Below are 15,651 nucleotides of genomic sequence, written 5' to 3'. Positions count from 1 at the left end.
CTCTCTTGATTAGATCTCCAGGTGTAAAACATCTTTAGCTCTAATTCTAGTGCTGATCTGAAACATAGTTCCAGCTCAAGCAAAACTGAGCTTCATGTGTAGGCACCTCCTCTGGGAAACATCATTACAGTGTCTAGCATCTCTGCTAAGCCCCCATTGCCAACCATGGAGTTACAGGCAGGATGACAACACTTTTAACTCCCTAACTTACAAGGGTTGCAAGGAGAGAGCCAACAGACATATAAAATCACAAAGTACCCTTCAAGGATGAGGAATTCTGAAAATGAGCAACCAGGTAATAAAAACGTCAAGATAAAATTAATAACTTTTCCTTCAAGCATGCACAACAATAGCAGCCTACATAGAAAAATTTCATTTGGATAAAAGATTCCAAGTTTATATTGTAATTCTTTTATTCTGATCTCTGAAAAGGAAACTCTGTCTTGGGCTTCCAGTTATTTAACCTGAACACAGGAACTAATAAGTTGTGTTTGCCACAAGACTAGACTAGATTGGCCGATGGACTTTCCGGAACCCCTAAGAAGGATAATAAAATACCACTACACACCCTCCTGTACATGGTGCAACTGGAACTTTCATTTTTATTGCTGGAGGAATATAAAATGATAGACTACTTTGAAAGCTGTTTGACAGTTTCTAATAAAAAGACACTCTATGACTATTTCATTCCACTTTTAGATATACTTCTATCAAAAGACTTCTATGAGAATAATCATAGCAGCTTTATTCATAATGGCTCCTACATGGAAACAACCAGATTTGCCAGAGAGGATATGAACACAGCTCTGTTTCAGTGTCTCGAGGGCCATATTATTTCATGTTTCTTTTGTTCCTTTTTGCAACCAGCAATGGTTTTGGATTCAGATATGTAATTTCAGTACATCAGGAGACAGCAAGGTAGTGTCCTCTAGAGGCCGTTGAAGTAATGATGAGCACAGAGTATGCACATGGGCATGGTGGCTGTTCAGTATAAGCCTGGGGAAAGTTATATTAGGTCTAGTGGCTGAAGACTTGTTCTAGAACCCATGTGAAACCCTTTCTGGGGCTATCCTCCAAATATATCTATGGGGCAGGGAGTTCATTTTAAAGAAGGCTAAAATTCTACGTGAAAAAATGAGAGGATGAGTCAGAAACATTGGGTATAAAAATTATTGTTACTTCAGATGTTCTCAAGACTGGCGAGTCTGGGTGTTTTGGGTTATATTGAAAAGAAGGTGGCATGTGTATAGTTATATATATGTGTGTGCTACTGGGCCCCAAAGCCAAGGTTTAATGAGTTTGACTAGGTGTGACAATCAATTTTATTGCTATAACCTGTAAGCAGTTAGCAACAAACTTTCAGTTTCTAAGCTTTCAAAATAGCAGAGGTGAGCCTGCCAGGAATTTTGTAAATTCCCATAGAAAGTCCAGCACTGGCTGCCAAGAGATTGAGTCTCCATGGCATCAAATGGCTATGCTCAGTAGGAGGGTGTCCCGAAGTAGAGGAAGACTTTCTTTATAAAGGCTTTGTGATATTCTGAGCTATCTAGAATGCCTGTACTGAAAGGTTCCCACTCATGGAGTAGCCTAATAGCACCTTGTCAAGATAAAAACATAAAATCAGAAGGCTTCAAAAAGCCTACTTTCCCATCACTGGAATGGCCGGCAAATAAGAGGTGACATGCACCCATAAGTTCAATTAACCTTTCCAAAGGAAAAGGACAGAGGATTTGCCTGTATATGGGTTTTCTGGCTACCAGCTAATAAAGCATATCCAATAAATGAAAATTTAGCTTGACATCAGTCTGAAAGCATGGGTGACAATTTCTAGGGTATTAGATTCAAAACATAAAAATTACTTATAATAGGAGATATAAGGTCAAACTAGGGAGGCAAGTTCTATTTATTTCAATTTACATTTAGAATATATTCCTGATTCAGAAAAGCTATTGTTTTACGGTATATTCTTTCTCAACATAAAAGTAAATTTTATCAAGATGATTGAAAACATGAAAGAAGATAGTCTAATATGGTGGACAGATCATGGATATTGGAGCCAAACAGATCCAGGTCAGAATTTTGCCCTCACCCATTGCTAGTCCCTTCTAATCAGCATGGGTTAGGTTAGGATGTACAGCTGCTAGATCCCAGTGGTGACACCAAATGTTTATTTCTCACTCATATTACATGTCTTATTAGGTTGGCTATGGCTCTTCTCTGTGTCTTCTTTATTCCAGAACCCAAAATGAAGAAGCAGCTTATCTCTTTTTGTGGTTGAGAGCATTGTGGGCCTCAAAGGAGAGAGAGGAAAGGGGACTCGTGGTGGACAATGTGATTCTGTTCATCACACTGTGTTGATTTTAATAAGGTAGATTAAATTAATGTGTCTTCATCACCTCTTCCCTTCTTCAGATTGTCCTCACTGAGAACTCAGCACAAATTTCCCTTATAATCCCCTATTCCCTTACAATATATTATGTGTCCACATGTGTGTGAACAATGTGTTTCTGTTCATCACTCTAAACAAGCTGCATGGCTAAGCGTGAGTCAATGGGTTAGGATTGTATAGGCTTTACATAAGGCAAGACTCATAGAAAATGACAGAGAATATTCTGAATATAATATATTTCAGTAATCTTAGTAAAGTTGCTTCTTTAAATCTCGACATTCTTGAACTGTAAAACAAAGCTAATACTCTCTGATTCATAGAGCAGTCCCGCAGTAAACAGATGTAAATTATCTGAATTGAATATGCTCTGAACAAATTTAGCTCTTTTTTATTCTGTGGTGTGTGTGTGTGGGGGGGCAGTGGTGATAAGGGTTGTGATATTGCATAACTAGGATCACAATGCATATAGGTTTTTAAAAATATGTAGTTTCTTCGTTTAATAGTATGTTTTACTTTTCTCTCCACTAAACATCATTTTTTGAAGTATGCTTAATATCTTTCTATCATATATCATATATTCATACATATGAAGCTTCTATAGTTGGACATTTCATGGATTACTTAGTCTTGTCCTCCTGATTATTTATGTTGTTCCATTATAGGTTTTTGGTTGTTTTTGTTTTGTTTTGCAATTAATGTAACACAGTACTGAACATCTTTGCATGTGTATCTTTGTTTGCATGTGGAATTATTTATTAAGGCTAAGGTTCTAAAAGAATAATTAGGTCAACGAATATGTTTCTTTTTAAAGTACTGGATCTATATTACCAGTTTTTTTTCTTTTTTCTGAAAGTTTTGACAAACATTTCTTATTTCCTTTTTTTTTTTTTTTTTTTTTTTTTTTTTTTTTGAGACAGTCGTGCTCTGTTGCCAGGCTGGAGTGCAGTGGCACAATCTCGGCTCACTGCAACTCCACCTCCCAGGTCCCAGGTTCAAGCAATTCTCCTGTCTCAGCTTCCTGAGTAGCTGGGACTATAGGCACATGCCACCATGCCCAGCTAATTTTTGTATTTTTAGTAGAGACGGGGTTTCACCATGTTGGCCAGGATGGTCTCAATCTCTTGATCTCGTGATCCGCCCACCTCGGCCTTCCAAAGTGCTGGGATTACAGGCGTGAGCCACCGCACCCGGCCATATTTCTTATTTCTTCCCATATGCGTAATATTAGTGGATGGGGTTAGGAGTAGGTAGGGATGAGGTACTGATGATGTGATGTAAGCATGAACAAAACCCTTAAAGAAGATCTGACCTAGAGAAGAAAAGAAGACAATTAATAAAGGGCATTGTGGCAAGAATGGAGGGTAGGCTAAAGCTAAGAGCAGTCAGATTACTAAATGGAAACAGTAGCATTCTAAAATCCTAGCCCAGAGGAATGATGCCTGGCTTTGTGTGGTAGTTGGTTTGGAGGGCAGGAAACAGACTAGTCCGTAGGTTTAGGCATGTGTGGGTCTTTCCCAAGATCACAGAGCTAGTTCAGGACCTAGTATTTGAGTCTGCTGATCTCATAGTAAATGCACTTTGCACCACACCACAGTGCTTCTCAAGTCAAGGCATATTCATGGACATTAAAGAGTCAAAATACCACACCGGGCATGGTGCAATGAAGTGATGAAATGCATGACACAGGCACGTGCTTCCTGAGGCAATGGCTGTCTACCAAGGCACTCAGAGTCAGATCAGGTGGATTTCAAAACAATTACTGAAAATTAGTTTTCTTAGTCCCCATGACTTCCTGCCAGTTGGTTCACTGTCTTCTGCTAACCTCCAAATCATCCCTGTGGGGGTTTTAGTAGGCCATTGTATTCTCAAAACTGATATTTTTCTTGATGTTTGCTTCCTGCTGCCCTCCAACAAGTGTTTTGGATATGCCTTCTCATGCCCAGTGAACATTTGGCATTTATTGATTTTTTTAAATGAGCATTACCTTGGACTAGCACTATTCTAGCTCCTGGAATAGAGCTGTGAGCCTAAAGGCAGGAATCTCTTCACAGCGTGTTTACATTTTAGTGAGAGAAGACAGATAAAAATCAGGAAAATTAATAAACACAGTAATTTCAGAGAAGGATATATATTATAAAGATAGTATAGCAGGATGATGTGATAGTGATGGGAGATGGACCATACTTAGGTTGATAGACAAGGAAGGACTTTTTGAGGCTATATCTTTTTTTGATGCTGAGAAAACATTTGCTGAATTAATTTATTACATAAGCCTGTTAAATATACCTACAAAATCTGGAAACAGGGGCAAAACGATATAATAGCTGCTTTGTTGATTCTACACAATGATACCGACTAATACAAAATAATGTAATATATAATAAAAATATGCAATATGTAACATATATCAGTGTGCTGCTTCTCCTTAGCAGTGCATGGTTCCATGTATCATACAAAATTGCAATGAATACGGCACATAAAAGCAGAATTTCCATCTATTCCTGCATATAATTAGTATTAGTCTGTGATATTGCCTCCTATGATTTTTTCTTTTTCTTTTTTTTAATTTGTATAAATTGAAGGGGTATAAGCAGGGTTTTGTTACATGTATATATTGCACAGTGGTGAAGCCTGGCTTTTTGGTGCAATCATTACCTGAATAGTACCCATTAAGTAATTTCTCATCCCTTACCTTGCTTGTACCCAGGCCATACCTTTGAGCTGACTGGAACTGCAAGAAGGAACTAACCTTGGGAAGACTGGGGTAGAATGCTCTGTACAGTAGAAACAACAAGTAGAAAGGTTCTGCATCAAGAAAAAGGTTGGTGTGTCTAAGAAATTGCGAGAATGGCCAGGCACGGTGGCTCACGCCTGTACTCCCAGCACTTTGGGAGGCCGAGGCAGGTGGATCACCTGAGATCAGGAGTTTGAGATCAGCCTGGAAAACATCCCAAAACCCCATCTCTACTAAAAATACAAAAATTAGCTGGATGTGGTGGCGCACGCCTGTAATCCTAGCTACTTGGGAAGATGAGACAGGAGAATCGCTTGAACCTGGGAGGTGGAGGTTGCAGTGAGCCAAGATCATGCCACTGCACTCTAGCCTGGGCAACAGAGCATGACTCTGTTTCAAAAAAAAAAAAAAAATAGAGACTGGGCGCAGTGGCTCATGCCTGTAATGGCAGCACTTTGGGAGGCTGAGGTGGGTGGATCACAAGGAGTTCAAGACCAGCCTGGCCAAGATGGTGAAACCTGTCTCCACTAAAAATACAAAAATTAGCTGGGTGTAGTGGTGGGCTCCTGTTATCCCAGCTACTTGGGAGGTTGAGGCAGGAGAATCGCTTGAACCCTGGTGGCAGAGGTTGCAGTGAGCCAAGATCACACCAGTGCACTCCAGCCTGGGTGACAAAGCAAGACTCTGACTCAAAGAAAAAAAGAATGAAAGAAATAGCAAGAAGGTGTCTGTGGCTGGAATCTGGTAAGGAACAAAAGATAATCTTAGAAACACAGGGGCCAGGCTGGGTACGGTGGCTCACGCCTGTAATCCCAGCACTTTGGGAGGCCGAGGCAGGTGGATCACGAGGTCAGGAGATCAAGACCATCCTGGCTAACACGGTGAAACCCCGTCTCTACTAAAAAAATACAAAAAATTAGCCGGGTGTGGTGGCAGGCGCCTGTAGTCCCAGCTACTCCGGAGGCTGAGGCAGGAGAATGGCGTGAGCCAGTGAGGTGGAGCGTGCAGTGAGCCGAGATTGTGCCATTGCACTCCAGCCTGGGCAACAGAATGAGACTCCGTCTCAAAAAAAAAAAAACCACAGGGGCCAGATCCTATGGGATCAAGTAGGTTATGATAAGGAGTTTCAATTTTATATTCATTTCAATATGAAGATAATAGAATGCTAAGGAGATCTCCACAAATGTACTTGTTTGAAAACTAATAACAATGGTAGTAATAATAGCAACAATTCAAAAATAACAAACAGTGGTTTGGATTTTCTCTCGCCAGCCCTCACTCTCCTCCAAATGAGATGAGAAAGGCATCACAGTGCCAGGAAAGTATAATAGTATCAGAAGGGGTGAAACCTGTGCAGAGCCCTGAAGCATTGGCAGAGCCTGGCCTGGTGGCCAGCAAGAGGCTAATGGTGCCAATTACCAAAAGAGGGAGTCTGGAGATGGAGCAGACTCCTGAAATATGATGATGGAGGAGACTGATTCATTTTTGGATATTTTATGAGTAGTCTATTGGAACATCCAGGTGGATTTTTCAGCAGACTTTCGGTAGGACAGTCTGACATTATTATAAAGAACTTAAGATAGAAGTATAGATTTGGGAGCCCTAAACATATACAGTGCTCAGCATGTACTTTTTTGTATGCTGTGAATTGAACATGGTTTAAAAACATTGAACAGTCTATTTTTTGGAAGAGTAAAATGCCTATGAGGCAGTATTTTAGAAGACACTTACAATCTAGGTTGTAGTAACCAATAGAGTATATAGTGGCTACTACAACTTGGGAGCCTCTCTTTTTTTTGAGACAGAGTCTTGCTCTGTTGCCCAGGCTGGAATGCAGTGTCGTGATCTTGGCTCACTGCAACCTCTGCCTCCTGAATAGTTGAGATTACAGGCAGGCACCACCACGCCTGGCAAATTTTTGTATTTTTAGTAGAGATGGGGTTTCATCATATTGGCCAGGCTGGTCTTGAACTACTGGCCTCAAGTGATCCACCCGCCTCAGCCTCCCAAAGGGCTGGGATTACAGGTGTGAGCCACCGTGCCTGGCCAGGAGCCTTTCTTCTTACCAATTGGACACGAGACTACAATATTGACAGGGAAGATGTACCTTTCTGTTGGTGTGAGCTCACTTTGCAAATCACACTTTCGGAGGTCAGAAAGTTGTTTCTTAAAAAAAAAAATGAGTGAATATTTTGACTATGTGAACTCAGGTCTGAGACTCTAGGAAAAGAAAACATTTTGAGGTGAAGAAAAGAAAAATGATAGTGATAGTGAAGTTCAGGGGTCAACCAGCAAACATGAGCTCACCCAAGGAGTTGAACTTCATGCTGCTGACAGTTGGCTGGGCCATTAAAAAGGTGAAGAGGGGATTTTTCTCAGAGTGAAACAGATTGTGTGATGTCTTTGTTCTAATACATGAAAACAAGCAAAGCTCACCTATGAGACAGCAATATGATAAAGACAGCTTTGAAAACTTTTGAACAATTTTCCTTTAAATAATATATGCAGTGCTACCTTTCTGAAACATTAATTTTTTATACTCTTGAGTGATGTCTCTAGAGTGGTAAATATGTCCCTACATACTGAAAATAACTTTTACTAAATAAATTGGTTTTAAAACCACTTTGTACCACGTTTTGTCTATTTTCTCTCTGTAAACTTGTGATTATCCATTATTTCCTTCTCCCAGTTACACTGGCTAAGCTAAAGCTAACAGTGGATATAGTAATCTTAGTTATGGAAATGAATAGAATTACTCAGGGCAACTCTAAAGAGCAGTGAGTGGTTCTTAGCCATGGCTGTGCACTAGAATCACCAGTGAGAGATTTATTTTATTTCATTATTTTATTTTAATACTGATGTCTAAGCCCATCCCAGATCAATGGAATCAAAATCTCTGGGAATGGGGACCAGGAATCAGTACTTTAAAAACAATCTCTGAAGTCATTCCAATGTGAAATTAGGATTTGAAACTATAAAGTAAGATTGGAACAGAATTGAGGACATGATCCTGAGAAATGTCCAGGAAAAGAGGGAAGAATGAACCCAAATGGAACAAATTCCAGTAGATCTTAAGGCCTGAGAAGAATCCTCTTTGGTTCTGCATCCTGCCTTCTAGACCCACTGTGGTGGCATCATCACCTTCAGAGCTCTGCAGAGTAGCCCTGCCCCTTTGGCTTGGTGGAGTTCCCCCACCCACAATATTCTCAATGCTGGACTGTAAGCAGGGTAGTGACATAGATAAATATGTTCCTACAATAGCTTTTTTCCTCCCATAATTAATTAACTCAGGAATCATCTTTGGTAACTACCTGGAACTCTGACATCCTCCAGGGCCCAAGTTTTCCATGAAGCAGCTTCCACTTGTCTCCTCTGCCTTGCTTTCTTACCCCTGACCCCACCGATTTGCCACATTCCACCTCAGTCCCCAAATGTTTCTCAGTGAATCGAACCTCAGCCCCTCGCAGTCAGGCTCACAACAAAAGTGTTTTTCTCAATGGATTAGAAGGATCTCTTAGCAACTCCTGCCCACAGGGTTGTAAATTTTAATTACCCGCTTTTGGTCACAAGGCTCTCACCTTCCTCATATCACCCAAGGAAGGATTGCAACAGTGAGGTCTTCAAGATGCTCCCTCCTCTAAGATGACTCAGACATTTCAATGTTCTCTGTGAAACATTCTCTGCATCTTCCTGCAGGAGATGGAGGGAGAAGGCCCTCAGCTTCCTCTCCCTCACTCAAAATATGCAGTTCCATTTGCACTCACCGAAGGCCTTTCCCTCCTCTCTCAGGAGGAGCATCCTTCTCTCTGAGGCCAATTTCTTTCCCTATATCCTCTTAGCCCACTCTCTCCTGTCTTCATAGAGAACCCACTTCATCTGTTATTTCCTCCCATTTGTGTTTTTCAATCTTTATTTCCATGCTCCTTTCTTCTCTGCAAATAAACATCTTCCATCTTAAAACAATGCAATAAAAGCAGCTTGGCTGAGTCTCCTCTTCTGGTGGATTCTATTTATTGTCTCTTCTCCCGCTCATGGTCTAGCTTCATTGCCCATATCTCTGCTCTTCATCCCCAACATCCTTAATTCATCCCTAAATCTTTATTTATTTATTTTGAGGCAAGATCTCACTCTGTCACTCAAGCTGGAGTGGAGTGGTGTGATCTTAGCTCACTGCAGCTTTGAACTCCTGGGCTCAAGCGATCCTCCCACCTCAGCCTCCCGAGTAGCTGAGACAACAGATGCTCCACCATTTCCGGCTAAATTTTTATATATTTTTTTGTAGACATGGAGTTTTGCTGTGTTTCCCATGATGGTCTTGAACTCCTGAACTCAAGCGATTCTTCTTCTGCCTTGGCCTAACAAAGTGCTGGGATTACAGGAGTGAGCCACTGCATCCTAAATCCTAAATCATGATTCTAGACCCTAATCTGGCTGCTGCTCATATGATCCTTGGAATTCCTCTTACTGAAGTCACTAATGAATCCCTTGTTACTATTTTTAGTGAATGTTTTTCAGGCCTTACTTCTCCCTCAAGTTCTCCCAGTTTATTCCCTTGTGTGGGTGGTTTTCCTTGATCCTCCCTTATATGATGGTTTTTCTCAGAGTTCTGTTCTTAGGTTACCTCCTTTCTCACTGACACCTTTCCAAGTCGATCTTATTTTCTCTGATATCTTCAAAGGACACCTGTGTGTGGAAGCTTCCCAGATCGGCATCTCCAGTTCCCGGCTGTCTTCTCAGTCCAGACTCACACTCCCACTGAACAAACACCTCTCCAGAGCTTCCATAAGCACCCCCAACCTAGCATGAAAAAACCTGAATTCAGCATCTTCACCTTCTCTACATCCCTCATGCCTTTACTTCTTCCTGTTGTATTTAGTGAAAGTGCCACCATCCATGTAGTTTCCTCCAACTGGAAACCTGCCAGGAATTCGTGATTTCTCCCTCCCTTACATTTTTCTCCTCAAATTGGTTACCTCAAACCTCAAACCCATCTCCCCTTTATTCCTATTGGTAGTCCCCTTTCGTAAGCCCTTATTACTAAGTCTGTCTGGATAGAAATAGCCTTCTAACCCTCTTTCTTAACTTCAGATTTCCTCACTTTAATGTATCCCATACTGCTAATGGAGGGAAATTTCTAAAATTCAGCCTGACTGTACCCTTAGCTTTTAGGTAATAGGCAAAAGCCTTTTCAAAGCAAATAAATCCTCTCCTTATCTGGCTCAGCCTCAATTCTTACCACATTCTTCTCCTCCTTTCACATTCTTTTCTCTTTATTCTCCCAACTCATATTTACTTTTCTTCAAAACATTCATAGCTACTTGCCTCAAACTGGCCGTGCTTGTTTTTGCATTTGCACTAATACTTTCCTCTGCCATGCACGGGGATTCTCTCTATTCTCCTCTTCATATGCTTCTCAGCTTCTGTGCTACCACGAGAGATGGAGCTCGCTGCCTTCCCTGATGCCCTGGCACTCTGCACCGGCAACTGTTGTAGGTTCTGTCATACACTTACAATTTTTTACATGTCCATCTCCGTCACTAGTATGGGCAATCCTGGAGGAAGAGGCTAAATCTGATTTTCCTCTCTGTCTCCAGAGCTAGGATGAGGGCAGTGTTGGGCACAGAGGAGGTGCTGTATGAGTGTGGGAAAGTGCTGCACATCCATATGGGTTCTAGTAGGTTATGTACTTGACCAGGAGGGGCCTTGAGGTGCTTCTGGGCCCTCCTCTGATTTGGAGGGCTGTGACAACTATGTAGTCTTGGAAAAACTACTTTAAAAATGGTTCTAGTGTTGATCTTGGTTTATATAGAAGATACCAAGAATCTCCCAGTACCAAGTCTTCTAGCACATAGTACAAGATAAATAAATATTTGATTAAAATTAATGAATGAACAGTGTTGTGACTTGAAATATTAGTTCTGTTTTACAATAGCCCTGGCAAGAATGCCTCATTAAAGAATGAAACAGCTGCATTATGCTGGAGTGCAAAGGATCAAAGGAGAAATATATTTATTCAAAGTTTTTCTTTTCCTTTTCATTTCTCTCTGTCTCTATTTATTTATTTATTTATTTATTTTTGCTGAGACAGGGTCTTGCTCTGTCACCCAGACTGGAGTGCAGTGGTGCAATCATGGCTCACGGCAGCCTCGACTTCCTGGGCTCAAGTGATCCTCCCACATCAGCCCCACAAGTAGTTGGTAGTACAGATGTGTGCCACTATGCCTGGCTAATTTTTTGTTTGTTTGTTTTTTGTAGAGATGGGGTCTCACTATATTGCCCAGGCTGGTCTCTATTCTCCCACCTTTGCCTCCCAAAGTGCTGGGATTACAGGTGTGAGCCACCGTGCCCAGCCCCAGGTTTTTGTTATAATAGAGTTAAAATTTATTTGATGTTTGGAAATTTCCCATCTTACCTGAAGCAATCATTTGCTTAAAATTTTTTTTCAGGGGCGTTCTCATGTTGATCCTAAGTGCATTTTTTTGGTCTGTGTGACTGTTGTTTGTTTTCTTACATTTGTGGAAAGGAAATATGCTTACTTCTTACTTCGGCTTTCTCAGAACTCCCTACAGTACTCAAGAACATGCAACATGCAGAAGTTAACTATTTCTTGACAAATCCCAGAGCACATGCTCACACAGACAAGAAGGAAGTCAGAATGACAAAACAACTTCAGGTAAACATGTCTGTGGTTGAAATTTCATTTCCTTGGAAACCAGGCTTTCTGTGTGGCTAATTTGATCACATCTAAATGAATGAACTTTTAAAAATTAAAATATTGGCTAATCTAAGAGAAGTATTTTGAGAAAAATTAAGACTAAAGCTGATTATTGATTCATAAATTTAAGAACTTGATCAAATATAACAATATACAAAAAAATCACAAAAAAGAGCAGATGTAGTACATATGTATTAGACATAATTGATACTAAGTTATTTACCATTATCATATTTTTTAAGATTCTAGAGTTGTTTTGAAGAAAATCAATGACTGAAAACATGTGAAGAATGCTTTTATTCTTATTGTGACTTGGATGTTAGGTGAAAATTTCAGAGTTATGACTAGTTCTTTGAAACTGGCAGAATAAAGATGATATGTGCTGTATATATTAACTGTAATTCTCATTAAATGAATACTTTTTTGCATGAAACATTCAAATATTTGGTGATTGTGGTGTTTCTTTTGTATCCCATACTTTAGTGTCAGAAAATATGTACTATGTTTTCTGGATACATATTTCCAAACCAAGATCTCTCGGCATGGAGATACATAAAATTATTGATTATAATTAAATAATATTGATCAAAAGAAAACAGACACATCCAAGACTGGAAAGTGGAAAAAGGTAAAGACAATAAAAATTCTACAAATGTAAATTCATGAGCCCCATTCAATACCATAAAAGTGGGCCCAGGAATCTGTATTTTTATGAGCTTTCCAGGTAATGCTGAAGCATAACCAGGTTTTGGAAGCACAGGCAGGAACCCAGCTCTTTGTCTAGAATTAATTTCAGCATCTGCCAGGATCCTTTACAGCACCAGGTATGGGTTCTAAACAACGTCCCTGGCCAGCAACAAGGGAGAAGGGAGCAGGTGTTTCCCTCTTCCTTCCCTCATATGATGATAAATGAGTCTGCAGTAGGTAAGCATTAGCCGGCTGTACCACCTAGCTTGCCCCACTTGGAAATGTCAGCTGGCAGCTGGTGGGAAACATGGAAATTCTTTTAATGTAATTTATTATTTCAGAGTTGAGGAAATATTTATAGAGATATTAAGTTACTTGGCAAGGTCACGCAGATAGTTCTGGTAAGATTTGGAAATAGAACTCAGGTCTCCTGAGACCTTATCCAGTGCTTTTCTCATTAAAAAAAAAAAAAAAGGCTCTTTGCAATCAAACTTTACCCTAATTTTCCAGCCTCATTTCCTATCACTTAACTCTGAATACATTGTTAACTTTTCCTCAGAACTCCAGGCACTTCATTATATAGTTGTAATGGCAGCCCACAGCCCCTGCTTTCTTTTGGTAAAAGGCTTTGACTTTTCCTTATGAAGCCATTTATCTTGGTTTGAGTGAGAGTCACCCCAGTCCCTGACCTGATGAACAAGGCATGACCCAAACCAGGATGTGTGAAGACTGAATGAATAGTTCAGGGAGGCCATGGACTCATCCAGGCCAGTGACAGTCAGTCAAGGCATTTTGTTGGAACCACTGGGATAGAGGCATTTTTTTTTTCCATCATGGTCCTTGTGGGCAGAAGGTAACCTGTTCTTGCTGGAGGCCAGATTTGGCAGCAGTTGGGGAGAACATATCAGAGATTAAAGCCATCACAGAAGAAAAAGTCATGTTGAGAAGAGACACTGATTTCTGTTGTCACCACTAGAGTATCTGAATCCAGTTACACCGTTTCCGGAACTATTCCTGAATTTTTCAGTTAATGCATGCAATAAATTGACTTACAACTTAAGCCAATTTGATTGAATTTTTGTTATTTGCAGATGAAAGAGATCTTTAGTAAAATGCTTGATTCTGTCACTTTGCAGCCTCTCTACCATTGCATGATAATGCCAATTCTCTATTTTTACTCCTAGGAAGCTATTTGCTAGAAAAGCAATAAAAGAGTTACTTGACTTGTTATGTTTATCATTCATGAAAACCTATTGCTTGGTTATGAATAGACCTTTCCTGAGGACCATTAGGTTAAGCACGTGGGAAATTGATTTTTAACTGCTATAACACTGGCATAGGCTCCTGAAATGTCACTAAACAAACAAGAATTTTTGCCTTTGTGTAGTTTAACTTTTTATGCTGGAGGAGATCATTGAAAAAACACCATGAAATAGGCCAGGTGTGGTGGCTAAAGCCTATAATCTCGGCACTTTGGGAAGACAAGGTGGGTGGATCACTTGAGGTCAGGAGTTTGAGACCAGCCTGGCCAACGTGGGGAAACCCCGTATCTACTAAAATTACAAAAATTAGCCAGGTATGGTGGCATGCACCTGTAATCCCAGCTCCTTGGAAGGCTGAGGCAGGAGAATCGCTTGAACCTAGAAGGCAGAGGTTGCAGTGAGCTGAGATCTCACCACTGTGGTCCAGCCTGGGAGACAGAGCGAGACTTCATCTAAAAAAAAAAAAGAAAGAAAAAGAAAGAGAAACAAAAAAATCCATGAGAAACTAAGCATTAAATTTATTCTGTGGGTTAGAAGATGAAATGAGCTATGTTAAACAAAACAAAACATAACATAACACAACAAAAACAAAACAGGCAGGTTTCAGGCTCCAGGCTGGTCCCCACAGTCCTAGGTTGCAGTGAACCCAGAGTCCAAACCTGCTTTAGTGGATCCAGGGTCCAACCCTTCCAATGTATACTCTGGTGCCTGAGATTTCCAAGACTGCCTCAGTAGATCCAAGATCCAGGCTGGCACTCATGGTCCCAAGACGTAAGCCCTTCCCCAAGGACTCAGGCTTTTGGCTGGTTCCTGAGAATCCAGGTGCCAGGCCCATCTCAGTGCCAGGCAAGTCCTTGTGGAATCAGGCTTAAAGCTTACACCAGCACTAGCTTGGCCCTCATGAATATAAGCCCTAGGCCCACCCCATAGACCCAGGCTCCTGGTCCCATAGACCCAATCAACATGTCTACCTTAGTGGATCCTGGCACAAAGCCAGCCCCCATGTACCCAGGATCCAGGCCCAGTGTTTCAAAATCAGGTTCCAGGCTGGCTTCTGTGGACCCAGGCACCAAGCCTGCCCAGCTGCTGACCTAGTCACCAGGCCAGCCTGCCTGAGGACTTGAGCAGCAAGATCTCTCACAGATCCTGTCAGAGGGCACACAGAATCTCAGCCAGCGGACTGTTAAGGGCTTTCCCTGATGAAGCCAATCTATAGGGACTGAAATAGATGGCTACTTCTTCAAATGCATAGACACCAACACATGGCCACAAGTATCATGAGCAATCAGGGAAACTTGACACTATCAAAGAAATAAAATAAACCATCAGTAACTGACCATAGAGAAGTAGAGATTTGCAAACCACCTGAGAAAGAATTGAAAATAATCATCTTAAAGAAGTTCAGTAAGCTACAAGAGAACACAGACAACTAAATATGATCTGGAAAATAACACATGAAGAAACTGAGAAGTTCAACAAAGAGATAGAAACCATAAAAAGAACCAAATAGATATTCTAGAGCTAAGGATACAATGACTTATCTAAACCATTCTATTGAGAGCTTCCACAGCAGATTCAATTACACAGAAGAAAATAATGAGAGCTCAAACACAGGTCATTTGAAATTACCCTGTTAGAGAAGAAAAAAATAATTAAAAATAGTAAAGAAAGCCTATAGGAATTATGGAGCAACATCAAGTGAACCAACATACACATTATGGGATTTCCAGAAGGTGTAGAGAAAGCAGAAGAAAGTTTATTTACAGAAATAATGGCAGAGAACTTCCAAGATCTGGAGAGGAAAATGAACATTCAGGTCCATGAACTAAAAGGACCCCAAAATAGATTAAATATAATAATCAAA

Source organism: Pongo abelii, chromosome 5 (assembly GCF_028885655.2).
Source record: "Pongo abelii isolate AG06213 chromosome 5, NHGRI_mPonAbe1-v2.0_pri, whole genome shotgun sequence".
NCBI classification, from domain to species: Eukaryota; Metazoa; Chordata; class Mammalia; order Primates; family Hominidae; genus Pongo; species Pongo abelii.
Note: the sequence above shows the minus strand (reverse complement) of the source record.